The sequence below is a fragment of the Stenella coeruleoalba genome (genome assembly GCF_951394435.1).
Source record: "Stenella coeruleoalba genome assembly, chromosome: 10".
Lineage (NCBI taxonomy): Eukaryota > Metazoa > Chordata > Mammalia > Artiodactyla > Delphinidae > Stenella > Stenella coeruleoalba.
The window spans coordinates 11,393,211-11,409,964 of record NC_137156.1 but is presented as its reverse complement, the minus strand read 5'-3'; the positions used below and the strand labels follow the sequence as shown (position 1 = coordinate 11,409,964).

Genomic DNA, 16,754 nt, shown 5'->3' with positions numbered 1-16,754 from the left:
TCTCTTGGTCCTGAATTTTGTTACGGAACGAGGTTCCTTTTGCCCGATGCGCAGCAAGCCAAATTGCTGAGACGCCGAGGTTCGCAGCAAAGAGAGGGTTTACTCACAGGGCAGCCAACCAAGGAGACGGGAAAACAAGTCTCAGATATACCTTCTGCCGCCTTTCGCTAGGCAAGGGGCTGCAGGTATTTTGGGATAAAGAACAAAGAAGCAGGGCGCTCTGAGGCTAGGCGAGCGATGGGAGCGTGAGGAAAGGTGATTGGAAAAGGTGTGTAATCCACTTCTGCGCAGGCGTAGTGAGCTACGGGCCTCCCCACGTTGGAATACGTAGGCTTTAGTACGAGCTGAGGGCAGAGTGCGGGGGCCCTCTGACGTCACCACGTCACCACGTCACCGGGCGGACACTCACGCATGCCCAGTTGGAGGGTGGGCGGTCCTACTCAGTCTTGACCAGCTCGCTGGAACAGGACACAGCTAACTCCAAGTTCCTGGAAAACACCTCCGGCAAACATCTTATTGATTGTTCAGGCCAAGTGCAAGCCATAAAACGACCTTGATTAGCGAAGGTAGGTGAAATGGACGTGACTAATAATTACCCACGGTTTCACCTGGTCATCTTTTGATTGACAGTATGGATAAAATACTGTAGAGACGGGGCTTCCCTGGTGGCGCAGGGGTTGGGAGTCCGCCTGCCGTTGCAGGGGACGCGGGTTCTGTGACCCGGTCCGGGAAGATACCACATGCCGCGGAGCGACTAGGCCCGTGAGCCATGGCCGCTGACTGAGCCTGCGCGTCTGGAGCCTGTGCTTCGCAACGGGAGAAGCCGCAACAGTGAGAGGCCTGCGTACCGCAAAAAAAAAAAAAAAACGAAAAAACTGTAGAGGTTCTGAATGATATTCCCTTCTTCCAAAGAGGTTCACCCATTCCTCTTGGAGGCAGCTAGAGGTGTCATGTTACTTTAATCAGTCAGTGTCCAAACAGATTTCGGGCTGGGCTGCATTCTTTGCAAGGTTCATCCTGCCTCTGGGTCCTCCCGGCACACACAGATCCCGCTGACAGCCTGGAGTTTTGTCAGTGCCCCCCTCTTGGTGGATCCCAAACTCGAATCTTTGTCTTCCCAGCACCTGGAGACTTGAAAGCTCCGCTGAGCTTTCCAGCTGCTTTTAGCTGGGTCTCTGAGCTTTTTGCCTTCACAGTTTAAGAATTATCAAACGACTGGAGGGCAAAACCAGTGCAGAGCCTCAGGCGCACTGCTCTCTGCTTCTCTCTTCTCTCTGGCATTTTGGCTCCAACTCCACTTTGTGTTTCCCTAGTCCTGAGGGGTTGCCAAAAGCTCTGCAATGATTCTCAGCCTCTGGCTCAAAACTACTTAAAACCCAGCAAATGAAGTGTTGGTTCACTTCTACGAGCTTCTCTCCCCTCTGGATCCTGGCACTTCTGGAGAGTTTAGCAGCTCTCCAGTGTCTGCAAACAGATAATTAGGTTTTGGATTTTTTTTTAATTGTGCAGAGCCAGAGCCTAAAATTTTGCAGTTTAGAAAACGCTTTCTCATAAGTTCCCATTTTTTAATCTTCACAAAAACCCCGTGTGGGAGAAAGGGCACAGGTCACTATCCCCGTTCGACAGCGTGTTTACTAGCTGCGGTGGAGGTCCGGAGAGTCTAGGGGAAGAATCTTTCTACCTAAAGGCAGGGCTGACACCGGAACCCACATCTCTCGGTTCCTAGTATGATATATGCCTTCATGCCATCCTGCCTCTCGTGTGTATTAGTTTGCTAGGGCTGCCGTAACAAAATATTGCAGACTGGGGGGCTTCAACAACAGAAATGTATCCCCCGACAGTTCTGGATGCTAGAAGTCCAAGATCAAGGTCTCGGCAGGGCTGCTTTCTTCCGAAGCCTCTCTCCTTGACTTGTAGATGCTGCCTTCTTGCTGGGTCCTCACACGCTCTTGTGTCTGTGTCCTAATCTCTTTTTGTGATGACACCAGTCGTATCAGATTAGGGCATACCAAATAGCTTCATTTTAATTTAATTTTCTCTGTAAAGGCTCTATCTCCAAATAGAGTCCCATTCTGAGGTACTAGGGGTGAGGGTTTCAACATGTGAAATTGTTTGGGTGGCGTGTGGGTAGGAGGCACTTTTCAGCCCATAGCATTATATAAAAGACTGACGAATGCAATGACCATTTTCTTAAAATTTCTATAAATTAAACGTGTAGGGGTCACGTGTAGGAGCTGGGAGCACCAGCTCCCCAGCACCAGCATGAACTGGTTAGAAATGCAAATTCTCGCTCCCCACCCCAGACCCTTCTCGATTAGAAACTGTGGGATGGACCCAGTAAACCCTTCAGGTGATTCTGACAGAGACTTCGGATTGAGACCCAGGACCTTAGCACTTGGGGAAAGGACAGCTATGATGCACGGTTGGTTCAGCTGCCAATTCTGGTCCTGTTATTCCCAAGTCCTTTTCTAAAGGATGGCTCTCCTGAGATGTCATGTTATGATTGATGGCCACATCTGTCAGATAGCAGCGTTTAAATCAATGCTCATCTGTCTTGCAGTATCATTCGGCAGTCGAATATCACCTACTCATTTGAGGATTTATAAAGGAGGCAATTTTCAGGAGAAAGCTTTCTTATTTGAGGAATGAGATTCTTCACTTATCTGGGCCTCAGTTTTATTATCTCTAAAATGAGAAATCTGGATTCTTTTTCTAGCTCTGACAGTCTGTGCATCCATATGAATGACTCAGAACAACTGGTATCCCAGCAGTGGCAAGTATTATGGTTTTCTAGGATTCCCTGAATGGTCAGACTAAACACCCCAAACTGCAGCAGTCAGAGTGCTTCAGATTAGAATTTCTAGAGATTCTCCAGCTGGGTTTCTGTAAATGACACTGGCCAAAGACAGATGAACAAGAGAAAAACAAACTGAAGTTTATTAACATGTGCAGTGTGCATGTACACATAGGAGCACCCGGTGATGAGTAACCCAAAGGGGAGGTTTCTATGCTAAAACAAAGACCAAGTGGTTTTGGGTTTCTGGGTGGGAGAGGCAAGTTATGGGAAGGTGACCAGGAGAAGTAAGGTAAACAAGGTTGCTTTTTTAAAAAATTTTTTGTAATCAGATCTGTCTCTCTTTTTAAAAAATATTTATTTATTTACTTGTCTGCACCGGGTCTTAGTTGTGGCATGCAGGATCTAGTTCCCTGACCAGGGATAGAACCTGGGCCCCCTGCATTGGGAGCCCAGAGTCTTAGCCATTGGACCACCAGGGAAGTCCCCTGAACAAGGTTGTTTAGTGAGGTTTGCTGTGCAGGTTTAAGTTGGTTCCTTCTTCATCATAAAATTTGATCAGAGTCCTCTTCCTGGTATAGGAGAGGTAGGCATCTTTACAGAAGGAAAATTCCTTCATAAATGTAAATTTCCTTTGCAGAAGGAAAACTATGCCCTGTTTTTAGAGCTTTTTCTGAGTCTGTTAGTTCTCAAGGGCCTTTGGCTCAAAAGAACCCATATGCCAAAGAGACATATTTGGGCATATTTTGGGTTGGCATATTCTGGGACCCCTCCATTTGCATCCAATCATTGCTGTGTTCCCCCAGGCCTGACTGAGTGCATATAATGAGTGCTTGATAAATGTGGGAGGATTTAGGTCAGAATCACCATATTGCCCCAAAGATCCCAGCTTCCTCAAACCCAGGAAGCAGCCTCACCTTCGGGGTGCCCTCAGTAAAACTGTGGGCTCAGTGTTGCTATGTCACCAGCAGCCATCTTATTGTGTTTTATGTTTGCAGTGATCAGCACCCTTTGTGTCTCATACATACGCTCTTTTGATCTCCTCATTACAGCTTCACGAAGTACTCAAGCAAGGTTTTACTAGGCCCATTCTACTGCCTTGCAGAAGCCTCAGGAAAGTTAAATATTTGCCCCAATTCACAAACTAGCCGTTGAAGGAATTAGGAAGCAAACCCACTCGGCTAGTGGCAAGGTACTTCCCGCTACCCCCTGGGCTTTGTTTTGGGACTGGGAATAAAGAGAAATAATACATGCAAGAACCAAACTCCTGAAAAATGAGGCAGTGCCTTGGAGTTTCTGCTCTGAGTGACCATGGAGCCTTGGGCTGCTTCTCTTTCCTGATATAATCAAATTTATTTTTAAACAGGTTGAGTTGATTAAAGTGTCAGGTGGGGATGGAGTGGGTGAGCAGACAGAACGAGACCTGTTTGGCTCCTGTATTAATTTCCTCCTGGTAGCTGTGCAAAATCCAACTGACCATGTTTCTGGGGAAATTTAGAAGGCTACTGGTTATTCTTATCATGGGGAATTGTGGCTTGGACTACGCGGAAGGAAAAATCAATAAGGAGCTGAGGAATGCCGTGGGCAAAGCTGGCTCTGAACGTGAGGTTCCTCTAAGCAAGTCTGCAGCAACACTGCGTGCCTGCTTACGGGACAGTAATGTATTTGCATACGGTAATTATGTATTGTCTATGCCTTACTGCTAATTATTTTAAAATGACCATAACTACTATTAACATGTGACAGTGCCTCATTAGAATGTGTAATTGTGTCTGTCAGTAATGATATTATTACGTGTCTTTTAACAGAATATGGGACATTAATTCTGGTCTCTTAGACTCTTCACTAACAATTCTCCGGGTAGAATCTTAAGCCCCCAGAAGTCAATTCATCTATTCTCTTATGTCTGTGCGGGGTTGTACTTAAACTGTTTTAGAAAGATGGTTGTCTTATTTATTAAAGACATACCCAGACACACACACCCCCTCGTAACTCCAAAAAGTCTATAGCCATGTTCTGCAATTTGCTATAGTGTTTTACAGTTGACTCCAAAAAGCTTTCTGCCCAGGTCAAACCTGAATTTTTTTGATGGGCGTAACTCTGTTCCTTTTCTTTCTCCCAGAGCACAGCTATTCTCAAACTAGAGAATTGCCCTGTGGCATCTGGTTCCAGGCTTCTTCCAGGGGTGGTGCTCCCACAGGAGGGCATTTAGAAGCACATGGGGGATGGTTGTCATTTGTTGTCATCGTCGCAGTGTCTGGGCACTGTGGGCACTTCCTAGGCCGCGGTTGGGGCTGCTAACACTGTGCGGTTCTGTCCCAGTCCACGAAATGTGGTTCCACCCTGCGGGCCAGGAACAGCCCTCGTGAGCAACACTTCGCCATACCTCTCTGTCTCTGGGCTGTGGGACCCCTTGAGTCTTCTCAGTTCCCCAGAGCCGTTGGGCCTCTTACCCAGAAGTGCTTTCAGCTTTGTGGGCACCCTCAGGAGATGGGGTAGAGGTTCCCACTCTTGCAGAAAGTGTTCCTGCGTTATGGCCAGGTAAGCTCGGGGCTGTGGGTCTCAGGCTTGTGTCCTAGGCCTTGAAATTACAAAAGGATCTCTTTCAAAAACCCAACCCTATGTCCTGTGGTCTTGTTATGGGGCTTGTAACTAGGGACGAGATAGTATCGCGCAGATGATATAAATAGGGAAGTGGTCAAGTAAATAAAAACGAAGGCACTTGCTCAGTGTAATCTTTTTCCTCCTCTCATGTCTGCTTCTGAGGAAGCCTTCCCTACCCAGGACCACTCGACTGGAATAGGCCACGGCTGATTGGATCCGGGGGGGACCCCTGGCTGGAAGGCTTGGCCTGCGCCCTGTGACTTGTATGGCTTGGTCCAAACAAGTGAACCAAGCCGTAGTCAGGTCGTCTCCTGGAAATTTGTGCTGAGATGTTCCTGAGGGCTCTAGGCCTGGGACTGAAAGGTTCTGGAGACACAGGCCAGGGGTCGGCATTCTGGATTAGGATTCAGGTGAGCGAGCAGAGGAAACTTGTTTGCAGAGAAGAGACGAGAGCAGAAATGCAGAGAGAGAGACATGGAAAGAGACAGAGGTGGGCTGAGGGACTAAAAGTGTGACTCTATTCTCCAGTTCCCAGTTTGGGTCCCTCTGAAGCCTGATTGAGCCTTAGTTGAATTGTGTGAGGCGCTGTGACTCACTGGTGAATTCTTACCATACCCTTTCCTCTTTTCTTTGAAGAATCTCAGTTTGCAGCCTCAAACAGGTTAATTGGAGACACTGCTCCAAAAAAGAGAAGGGGTTTTTATTCAATCCTGAGGTATTGCTTCTGAAAAAGTGTTGCCTGTGTTCCCAAGGACATTCTGGGGGCTCTATTTTTATGGAAGAGGGCAGCCTGAGAGGATGTATCAGGGGAAGGTTATTTTTGGTGCTTCCTAAGTTTCTAGTTTTTATGTTTGCCTGGGGTCACCTCCGAGCATCCCTGTCTCCCAGAATTTAAGACTTCCAGTTGCCTCCCTGAAGCAGCATCTCCTGTCATCAGTATTTTCTTTCTTTTAAAACAAAAAACAAAACATCAGTGTTACTCTCAAGTCTGGGGGAGCTGTTTCTAAGAAGGTCCCTTGGTCCTTTGGTCCCTTGTGTCCTTGATGCTATCACAATATAAATGCAGAACAGACACCTACTTGGAGAAGAAAGAAAAAAGGATGCCTGCTATGTGTTTAAACCCAGATGCACTTCAGATGTTGTTGTTGTTATTATTATTCTCCACTGATGGTCTTGCCAGCCGTTATGGTAGGAAGTTAAAACACCTGGTTTATATTATCATGACTTGTCTTTAAGGCTAGTTTGCAGGCAGTCGGGCAGGGGACTGTGAGCATGCTCAGGAAAGCACTATCTGATCCTTCCTGGGGATTTTTTGATTTATGTTTCCCTTTTTTTCTTTCCTGTTGTAGTTCCTTGAAGTCGGCTTCTCTCTTTACAGCTGCTGTTGCTGTTGGCCTGGGCTGGTGTGGTCCTCCCTTGCCAAAGGGACACACAAAGCCAGAGGCTTAGATCTTCTGAGGTATCCAGTGTCTACCGTCTTCTCTTGGCCTTTACTCCCTCCCCTGTGCCATTTCATTTACTCTCTTAAAGTAATTAGTAATTTAGATGGGACAGGATGTGAGGGTGTGCAGGTGGGGGCATTCCAGCTCTGATCTCTTTCTCTGTCTTCTGTGCTTTGATGTTCTTGTCTACGTGCAAAACTAGAGAGCAGACTCCTGGATTCTGAGGTGACTTCTGGGGACAGATCGATTGCTTTGGGAGCGATTACTCTCCTTTTGCTGCTGGTGATGCTGGGGCGGGGGGAGGGGATTGTTGAACTGATCAATTTAGTACCAGTTAGAAAGCTACAGTAGGGGACTTGCTCTGAAAAAGATGGGCAAGTTTTATGAGAAGAATCGTGTTGGGGGAATGTACAAGTTTTGAACGGGGTGTTATGGGGTGTTGTTACGGGGTGTCATGTCAGTTACCGTCTTCTACTAGCCTTGTGGTTCAGTATACCAAGGTCACGATTCAGGAGTATGAGTGTGGCACCTGTCGACAAGACTTTAGATCCCTGGAGTTGTTCAGGGGATAATGAATAAGACTGCACTGAGGATGGTAAGGCCATGGGGTTTTTCTGCCTTTTCTGGTTTTCCCCCAGCTGGGTGAGTGTAGAAACTCTGTTTCATGACTTCACCAGTGGTGATCACCCTCTGAGAGGCTGATGCAATTTAACCTCACTCCCACCAGGGTGATGTATGCCACAGACAGCTGAGGAGCTACTCTACGTTGGGGCTATATTTATGACGATGACCCAGGGCTTCTCTGCCCCAGCCTCTCTCCTCCTGGGGAAACACAGACGTCTACTCTTCCCCTCTGCTCTCGATTGCATGGCTCTATACGCAGCCTCCGCACCAGGCTGGATGCAGAGCTTAGAACCTCTTCAGGTTTCTTCAAAAGAGCAGTAAAGACTTCAGTGAATTCTCTGTGAGGGAGATGAAGGAGGAGGCTTAAATCGTACACTCAACAGCAAACAACCTAAAATTCCCGTTAAATATTCTGTTCTCTCCAAAGTCCCTTTAATCCACCCACTGCCCAAGCTCTCTGGCTGGTCTCCCAGCCCCTCACCTGGATATTCCTGTAATTTTCAAATTCTTCACATTTTTTATCAAGCAGAGCAATTCACTTGTAACCAAACTCACAGTCAAGTTTAGGACCCAAACCCATTGAAATGCTCACAAAATAAAGGACCTTAAGGTGGTAAGACCCAACTTCTTTAGAAGGCAGATCAGCACTATTGTTACTGCTTGTGGTCTCATACCTCAACCCATGTGGTTAATCAGTGGACTTCTTCCTGGTAAATATAGGACCGTCCCCAAGAGGAAGCCCGATTCCAGTGGCTAAAGAAGGAAAATTTCCTCCATCTCATTACACCAGAAACTGGAAAGCAAAACCAGTCATTAGAACGTTGCTCAGCCAGTATTCAGGGAATCAGAGTGAAAGCAGTTGGATGGCTCTGGGGGAGATTTCAGTCTAAGCGAAAGGCAGGCCTGGCACTGCTGTGCGGGAGTGTGCCATTCTAATGATGATGTGACTGTGGCCAGATTCATAGATGGGTAAACCCTAACCATCTCTTCCTTCCCAGCTCTCCCTCTGCGCTCCATTCAGACCTTCCCGTCTCTCTTTGATCTGTCATCACAACACTTTGTTACTTCAATACTTTCCCAAGAGGGTCCTCTTCCGAATTTTATTGATTTCATCGTGTATTGCAGTTGGCTGCTTCTTGATGCCAAAGAGAGAGTCACCTTCATTTCGCAGATTAGGGTTTGCCACCTCTCTTATAGGATGCCCTCCTTCAGAAAGCATTTCTGGTGATCACCAGTCTGCTCGTAGACTCACTATAGCTCCTAGAACCAGGAGGAACCTTTACACCATCCCATCTGCCTTTTTCTGAGGATGAAACTGAAGGTCAGAAGAATAAAACGACATGCCCAAGTTCACACAGGTGGTGTTGGAGCCAGGACTACATTTTGGGTCTTCTAAACTCTAGTTGCTATGTTTTAACCCCATCTCACTGTGTACCTATCAGTGATTTGTGGCTGTCCTTATCTCCAGAGACTCTGCAGTTAGACCATAAGCTCCTTGAAAACAGGAACCATGTCTTCTCTAGGCTGTGGTTAGTTTCCCAGTGGGCAGCCAGCATATGTTGTTCATGCATTTCAACAGATGTTTTTAGAGCACTCATCATATTCGAGTGTTATATTTTACATATATATGTGAATATCATGATATATATGAATTTAAATATATATTTACTTAAAAATATATACATATAAGTAAATGCTGGGGATGTAGAAAATGAAAAGGACATACTTCCTTTTCTTAAGAAGCTCACCATCCATGAGAGCTGCTGTAATAGAAGTACTGAGAAAAGTATATATACATGCAAGGGAAGGAGAGAGAAATTCATCCAGGGGCTCTGGAAACTTTATGGACAAATAGGGTTGGGGCTGGGCCTTAAAGAAGAAGAACTTCACCAGAGGAGTGGGAGGGGGAGAGGCGTGTTAGCTGCAGCTTGAGTGAACACGTAGAGGCTGGAGAGCATAAGGGTGTGACGAGAAACGGCCCACAGGCCGCTGCAGCTGAAATGTCAGAGCTGCAGATGGGAGGCTTAAGGTTGGAAAGGAAGGTAGAGGGTTTTGTTCACGTATGGAGTGGTGCTTTGATGCATTCCTCTACCACTAAGAGAGAACCTGGCTGTGAACAGGCACTCTGCAAACAGGCAGAATAAATTTGTAGAATAAATTCATAAGTGTGCTGTGGGTCCACTGACTACAGAAATTACGGTGTCCAGAGGCGGTATATTGTTTAATAAGAGCACGGATTTGGTTCAAATCCTAGCTTTCCTACATACAAGCTGTGCAACCTGGGAAAGGTTTTTAACTTCTCCTGGACCTCAATTTTCTTATCTGCAAAATGTAGATGATAATAATACCTACCTCACACGTTTGTTACAATGATTAAATTAGGTGGGTTAACATATGCAAGACACTAATAGTTTAGAGTAGTGCCTGTTTTGTAGTTAGCACTATATTTCTTAATTATTTGTTATTATAATAATTATTACTGGCTTTGTATATCATCATAATAGGGAAAAGCCTGTCTTTTCGAAAATGTCTCCCATTGCATGCCCTACTGTCTGAAATTCTTCCATAAGGCTTTCTTTAAAAATTCAAAGGCCATTACTAAAACACAGGTGTAATTAGAAGCCAATTGTAGGATACCAGTCATTATCGCTTTAGCAAGAATTCCGTCACTGAATAGAGCCTGAGGAAATGGGCTATATAATGCCAAATAAGGAGAATTAGTAATAGTACAGCTAAGTCGCTTACCTGGAGGGGGAGGGACTTTTGGAAAATACAGTTACCAGAGTCTAGCAGTATTTTACAAACTTAATGGTCTGGGAAGGCACTTAAGGGGTCCATAAATGTTTTATTATAACATTTCATTTAAAAATAATATAAGCTAAAAAAAAAAATAATATAAGCTAGGGCTTCTCTGGTGGCGCAGTGGTTGAGAGTCTGCCTGCCGATGCAGGGGACACAGGTTTGTGCCCCGGTCCGGGAAGATCCCACATGCCGCGGAGCGGCTGGGCCCGTGAGCCATGGCCGCTGAGCCTGCACGTCCGGAGCCTGTGCTCCGCAATGGGAGAGGCCACAACAGTGAGAGGCCCGCATATCGCAAAAAAAAAAAAAAAAAAAAAAAAGCTATTAAAAATATGTGCTGATAGGTGTATAGTGGTGTATAATACAATGGTGTATTAGTTTCTGCTTTATAACGAAGTGAATCAGCTATACATATACATATATCCCCATACCTCCTGCTTCTTGCGTCTCCCTCCCACCCTCCCTATCCCACCCCTCTAGGTGGTCACAAAGCACCAAGCTGATCTCCCTGTGCTATGCGGCTGCTTCCCACTAGCTATCTATTTTACATTTGGTAGTATATATAAGTCCGTGCCACTCTCTCATTTCGTCCCAGCTTACCCTTCCCCCTCAAGTCCATTCTCTATGTCTGTGTCTTTATTCCTGTCTTGCCCCTAGGTTCTTCAGAACCATTTTTTTTTTTTTTTAGATTCCATATATATGTGTTAGCATACAGTATTTGTTTTTCTCTTTCTGACTTCCTTCACTCTGTATGACAGACTCTAGGTCCATCCACCCCACTACAAATAACTCAATTTTGTTTCTTTTTATGGCTTAGTAATATTCCATTGTATATATGTGCCACATCTTTATCCATTCCTCTGTCGATGGACACTTAGGTTGCTTCCATGTCCTGGCTATTGTAAATAGAGCTGCAATGAACATTGTGGTGCATGACTCTTTGAATTACGGTTTACTCAGGGTATGTGCCCAGTAGTGGGATTGCTGGGTCGTATGGTAGTTCTATTTTTAATTTCTTAAGGAACCTCCATACTGTTCTCCATAGTGGCTGTATCAATTTACATTCCCACCAACAGTGCAAGAGGGTTCCCTTTTCTCCACACCCTCTCCAGCATTTGTTGTTTGTAGAATTTTTGATGATGCCCATTCTGTGGTGTGAGGTGATACCACATTGTAGTTTTGATTTGCATTTCTCTAATGATTAGTGATGTTGAGCATTCTTTTCAAATGAATGCATTTTTGTGTGGACTTTATAATGCAGCTTCTTCTGCATCCTCTATTTAATTGAAGAATATCTTTAGACCGTAAGGCAAACTGGGGAGTAGTTGCAAATGGGGTCTGTTTTTACACAAATCCTCGTTAATCAAAAATTTCTTGATATTTGCTATCTAAAACAAAATACAGAAATAAACTGGATAATAAGGTTGATGGAAGATTGCCACTGTTTTCCATGACTCCCAATTTAAAAATATGTTCATCAAAACACCGTTGTTCTTACTGACTTTATACTAGGTAAATATCGTTATTTTGAGTTTATGGAAGAAAAGCGTATTAACAAAATCACCTTTGTTACTTTCACGCGTTAAAATTTTCTGTATGATGCTTTCATATGGAAAAAGGGCTCTGCTGCTAAAAAGTTGAAAACCCATCAATTGGGAAAGTGGCTTTGAACTTGGAGATGAGATAAGTGAGAGCAGGACAATATCTGTGCTGCAGACTGAACAGTTTGTCAGAGGAGAGACATGGTGCTGCCCTCACGCCCAAGGGTGTTGCTTCAGTGAGATGCAGGACATGACCACAGGCTAGAATGGCTGGGAGGTCGTGATTTTTGGGGGTCTCTGAATTTAACATTTGTGGCTTTAGCTATTCCCAAACAATTCTAGACAAACCATGACCCCGTAGCGTGTTGTAGTTTTACTGAGGCATAAATTTTAAAAATAATTCCGTACAAATGCTTTCATCTGAAAAATACTAACATAAGATAAAAATTGAGGCATGAACTTGACTCGCGTGTCATCAGTCTGCGGGGCCAGGGGTGTGGGCAGCAATAGGCCGCGCAAAGGACGGTGCCCTGCAGATCCATCAGCCAGCTTTCATCAGCCTCTCCATTCAGCTTTGTTCTCTGCTCGTCTTTGCACTCTCACTCTTTTGAATTGTGACAGAAACTCAATTTCTTTGTGAAAAATGGCCCTGGAGCTCCTAGGAGAAGGGGCTGGTTCTAGGGCTGGAACAGAAAATATACAGGGTTAACCAGGAGCATCTTGTAGTGCCAGTAAGTAAGGAAGTGCTAGACAAAACGTGACAAAACACACGAGAAAACACCAAAACCCACTACAACGATGTGGGTGTGTGAGAGGGACAAGGGAGCTCCCAATGGCCAAAGTGGGAACATTTGAGCCACAAAATACATGATGAGCCACAAAATACGTCAAGGAGTATTGGATTCTAACCTAAAGGATAAAATAAATATCGATGAGTCCATCTGGATATAAATACATGAAGTACATGATTGAATCAATGAATGGGGGAGAAGGGACAAATCTCCTGTGCAGAAAAATTCCCAGTAATTCATGTAAGTTCTGTGCCTTCAAGGAAGAAGATCTTAACTCCTCACTCTGTAAGTGTGGGCTGGACGTGGCGACCTCCTTCCAAACAGTACAGTCTGGAAAAGGGGAAGAAAAGAGTAACTTTACAGTGGAGAAACCTGACAAACACCACCTCAGTCAGGTGATCCAGGTCAGCATCAACAGTGCTAAGTGATGTTGATCGTATGTACCAGGACGTGACGTGATGAAAATGGAACTTCACCTTTGTGATATTCTTCCACAAAACTCATAACTCTAGTCATCTTGAGCAAAAATGCCAACAAATTCCCACAAAAGGATGTCTTACAAAATACCTGACAGGCACTCTCGAAAACTATTAAGGTATCACAAACAAGGTAAATGTGAGAAACTGTCACAGCCAAGAGAACCCTAAGGAGACATGACAACTAAATGTAATGTGGTTTCTTGGATGGAATCCTGGGGCAGAAAAAGGACACTTGGTAAAAACTAAGGAACTTTGACTGAAGTATGGACTTCAGTTAATATTAATGTATCAACCTTGATTCATTAATTGTAACAAATATACCATCCAATGCAAGATGTTAATAATAGGGGAAATTGTGTGTGGGGTGAGGGTGGAGAACAAATGGAATTCTTTGTAACCTTTGCTCAATTTTTCTATAAATCTAAACTGTTCTAAAACAAAGTCTGTTAATTAGAAGGAAAGCTTCTGGAAAGAAATGTAATTGCTTGTGCTACCAATGGGGTGGTAGCAGTAGACCAATAGGTCTAAGGAATATGGTTCTTAAGCAGACATAATTTCTCCTGGGAGAAATTATATTTGGGTCATGGAGATCTGGGAATATATATCCCTTTTGAATGTCAAGCGTTTACAGTTTTCAGTTAGAGTTCAGTAAGTTTGACTTTAGTGATTTGATATGTACTAGTATCTTACTAACTGTCATCGTGGATAGAGGCTTTTTCTGCATGTCGTTTTTCTGATTTGTCATGTCAGGAAAAACATTTCCTCTACCCTCTTAGGTGCTGTGCTTGGAGGTCTGCAAATTAAACTGACAAAAGACAGACTAGCAAGAGAAAAGACAGATTTTTATTCACATAAGAGGGTGTTTACAGAAAAATGTGACTCAAAATGGCAATTATAATTTGGGGCTTATATACCATCTTAATAGGAGAAGGGGAGGGGGGAGAAAGGCATTTATGAGAAAACAAATGAATTTTAGGAAAGAGAAATGGGCGCTTAAGAGAATAGATGGGAGATATGATAGTTTTGTGATAATGTCTATTCATGTAATTTCTTATCCCAGTGTTGGGCTTCTTGTCTCTAGTGATGAGTCAGTTTTCACTGGTTTTGAAATTCCCAAGGAGGGGATTTAAGACAGTTGAATTCTTTTGGGAGGCTCTGCTTTTAGGCAGATAACTGGAGTTGGGAGTGGGGGGAGTGGGACAACAAAAACTCCAAACCCCTCTTCTCAGTGCTGTATTCTAGATTCCTTCAGTTGAATGCAGGCTTCCCAAATGTCACCAACCCATCCTGTGTTTCCCGAGGTGAGCGAAACACCATTTAGAGCTTTGGCAGTGTCTCCAGAGGGAATGGCAAGGTTGAAATGGACAGAGAATTGGGTATTTAGTTCAAGGCACGTCTTTCAGTGCAGAGACTTGGTTAAGATTGGCTAAGGCTCATGATCCCACAGTCCAGGACTGGTGGGAACAGCAAGGTGAGGATTTTGAGGTGAGGGGTCTGACACTTTAGGGCTCATACTGTCTGTTTTCCACTGAAGAGTTAATGGGGTTTTCAGGAAGTTCCTGACTAGAGTCTGCAGGAATAGTGACATTATGCTAATGGAGACGGTGGAATAGTCAAGGCAAGTTAATGGAGAATGTTCGGGAGGTGTTGGTGGGTGTGTATCCTCAGTGTCCAAAGCCTGTGTGTAGGGGTTCTGGTTCTCAGAATTCACCGCAAGATTAAAGGAAAATATGATTGACATGCAGTAAACAGAAATGGGATTCACGCTTGCTCCTGCTGCTTTTTAAAAAAAATTTAATTAATTTTTGGCTGTGTTGGGTCTTCATTTCTGCACACGGGCTTTCTCTAGTTGCGGCAAGTGGTGGCTTCTCTTGTTGCGGAGCATGGGCTCTAGGCGCGTGGGCTTCAGTAGTTGTGGCACACGGGCTCAGTAGTTGTGGCTCATGGGCTCTAGAGTGCAGGCTCAGTAGTTGTGGCGCACGGGCTTAGTTGCTCCGTGGCATGTGGGATCTTCCTGGACCAGGGGTAGAAACCCGTGTCCCCTACATTGGTAGGCGGATTCTTAACCACTGCGCCACCGGGGAAGTCCTGCTTTCTTTTTAACTTAATGATCTATCGTGGCTGCCCTTTCAAGTCCTATATTCAGATCTACGTCATTCCTTTTAATGGCAGAATCATTGCAAGACTTAGAGGCCCAGCTGGTTTTGTGGCCCTGTCTTCTGATCACGTATGTGGAACAATGCGACAGATTCTTCTGTTGTAATCTCCACTGCCCTATCTTTATTTTTAAGCAAAACAAATAAATCTCCCAGATGATAATGGCAACTTTCCCCAGGGGAAGAAATTTCAGTTTATCCGAATCTTACAGATCTTGGATCGATCAGGACTCAGCTGGGGGGAAGCTGACTGGGGCTTCTCTACAGCCTTGGGAGCATAGGACGAGAACACTAGAGGACTTGGGTGCTGGAGGTCGCTTGGCCAGGGCCACGCAGGCAACTCTCTAATTTAAAAGTAAATTGCTTGTCTGAAGAGTTGGTTGAGGAGCATAGCTTCGAAGACATAGTCCCTCCTAAGGAATGACTAAACCAGCCCTGTCTTGCCTGCTGTATAAGGTGGTTTCTGAGCAATACTTTTTATCTGATTTTATTTAATATATGTAATATATTATGGCATACTATATACATCATCTACATACCTTGCGCTCTGGTCACCCTGATACGTGTTTTAACCAGCCTGGGTGTCATTTTTGTCTCCATCCTCCTTAGGGGGTCTGGAATATGCTGCCAGAGTTTTCCGGAAAGTTTGGGACAGACTTTTAAAATCCAGCCTCAGGCGCCGTTGCCTTTCCGAAAGGAGCCCTCCCCCACCCCCGTGGCCTCCCCCACCTCCAACACTGTTCTCCCCTTCTCTTAGCTCTTGGCAACCTTAAACCTTTCTCCCGCCTATTTTTTTTTAAACAGGGACACAATATCTCCCTCCTAAGCAGGCTCTGCACGGCCTGTAGGAGCAGCTGACAAAGGGAACAAGTAATTTCTTAGCCTTTCAGCTCCACTCTGCCTCTGTTTTTTGTGAGTGGCCGGTGCACCTGTTGTGATAAGCAATGCTCGCTTCACAAGCAATTTGCAAAGAGGGCGAGCTCCGCACCCCACTCCCGCCCCCTTTCTTTTAAGTGGATGTTAGTAATTTTAAGAAGGGGCGAAAAGAGACAAGCTCTCTGGATTTATTCTTTTGCCTGACACTCGCCGTTCTGACGCAGGGGCTGGTAGTGGAGGAAGCTGTCCTCACCGGCTTCACTAGGGGCTGCGCTGGGCTGAGCAGGGGAGGGCGGGTCGGTGGGGGAGGGATGGGGGGGTAGGAGGGAAGTTGGCTCCATCTGCAACTGGGGGCTTTCCTATCCTTGTTCTCTGTGGGCTGTTTTGGTTTATTTGTTCTGTGGTTCTCTTTGTGTGACCCTGGCTGCTAAGAGCCTAGAGGCTTGGTGAAAAGAAGCTTCTCCCAGCAAAACAACTTTTGGCATAAGGAGAAGAAGGGACTCCCACTTTTCCTAGGCCGGGCGGGGAGGGCACACATGTGGCCCCTTCCGGTTTTCTTTTCTTTTTTAACATCTATTAAACTCATGTGGGCAAAAAGTACTGGCCTGACAGACTGGAGAGCAGAAATTCTCTGTTTACAGCCCCAGA

General features: G+C 45.1%; 1 long non-coding RNA gene across 2 annotated transcripts in view; it reads left to right on the top strand.

The window, feature by feature from the left end:
• The first annotated feature begins 428 nt into the window (after nt 1-428).
• The window catches only part of LOC307193303, a 47,994-nt gene continuing 31,668 nt past the window's right edge, over nt 429-16,754 (top strand). For both annotated transcript variants that reach the window (XR_013830293.1, XR_013830294.1), the window contains exon 1: nt 429-566. This is a non-coding gene — a long non-coding RNA (uncharacterized lncRNA). The remainder of the gene's footprint in view (nt 567-16,754) is intronic.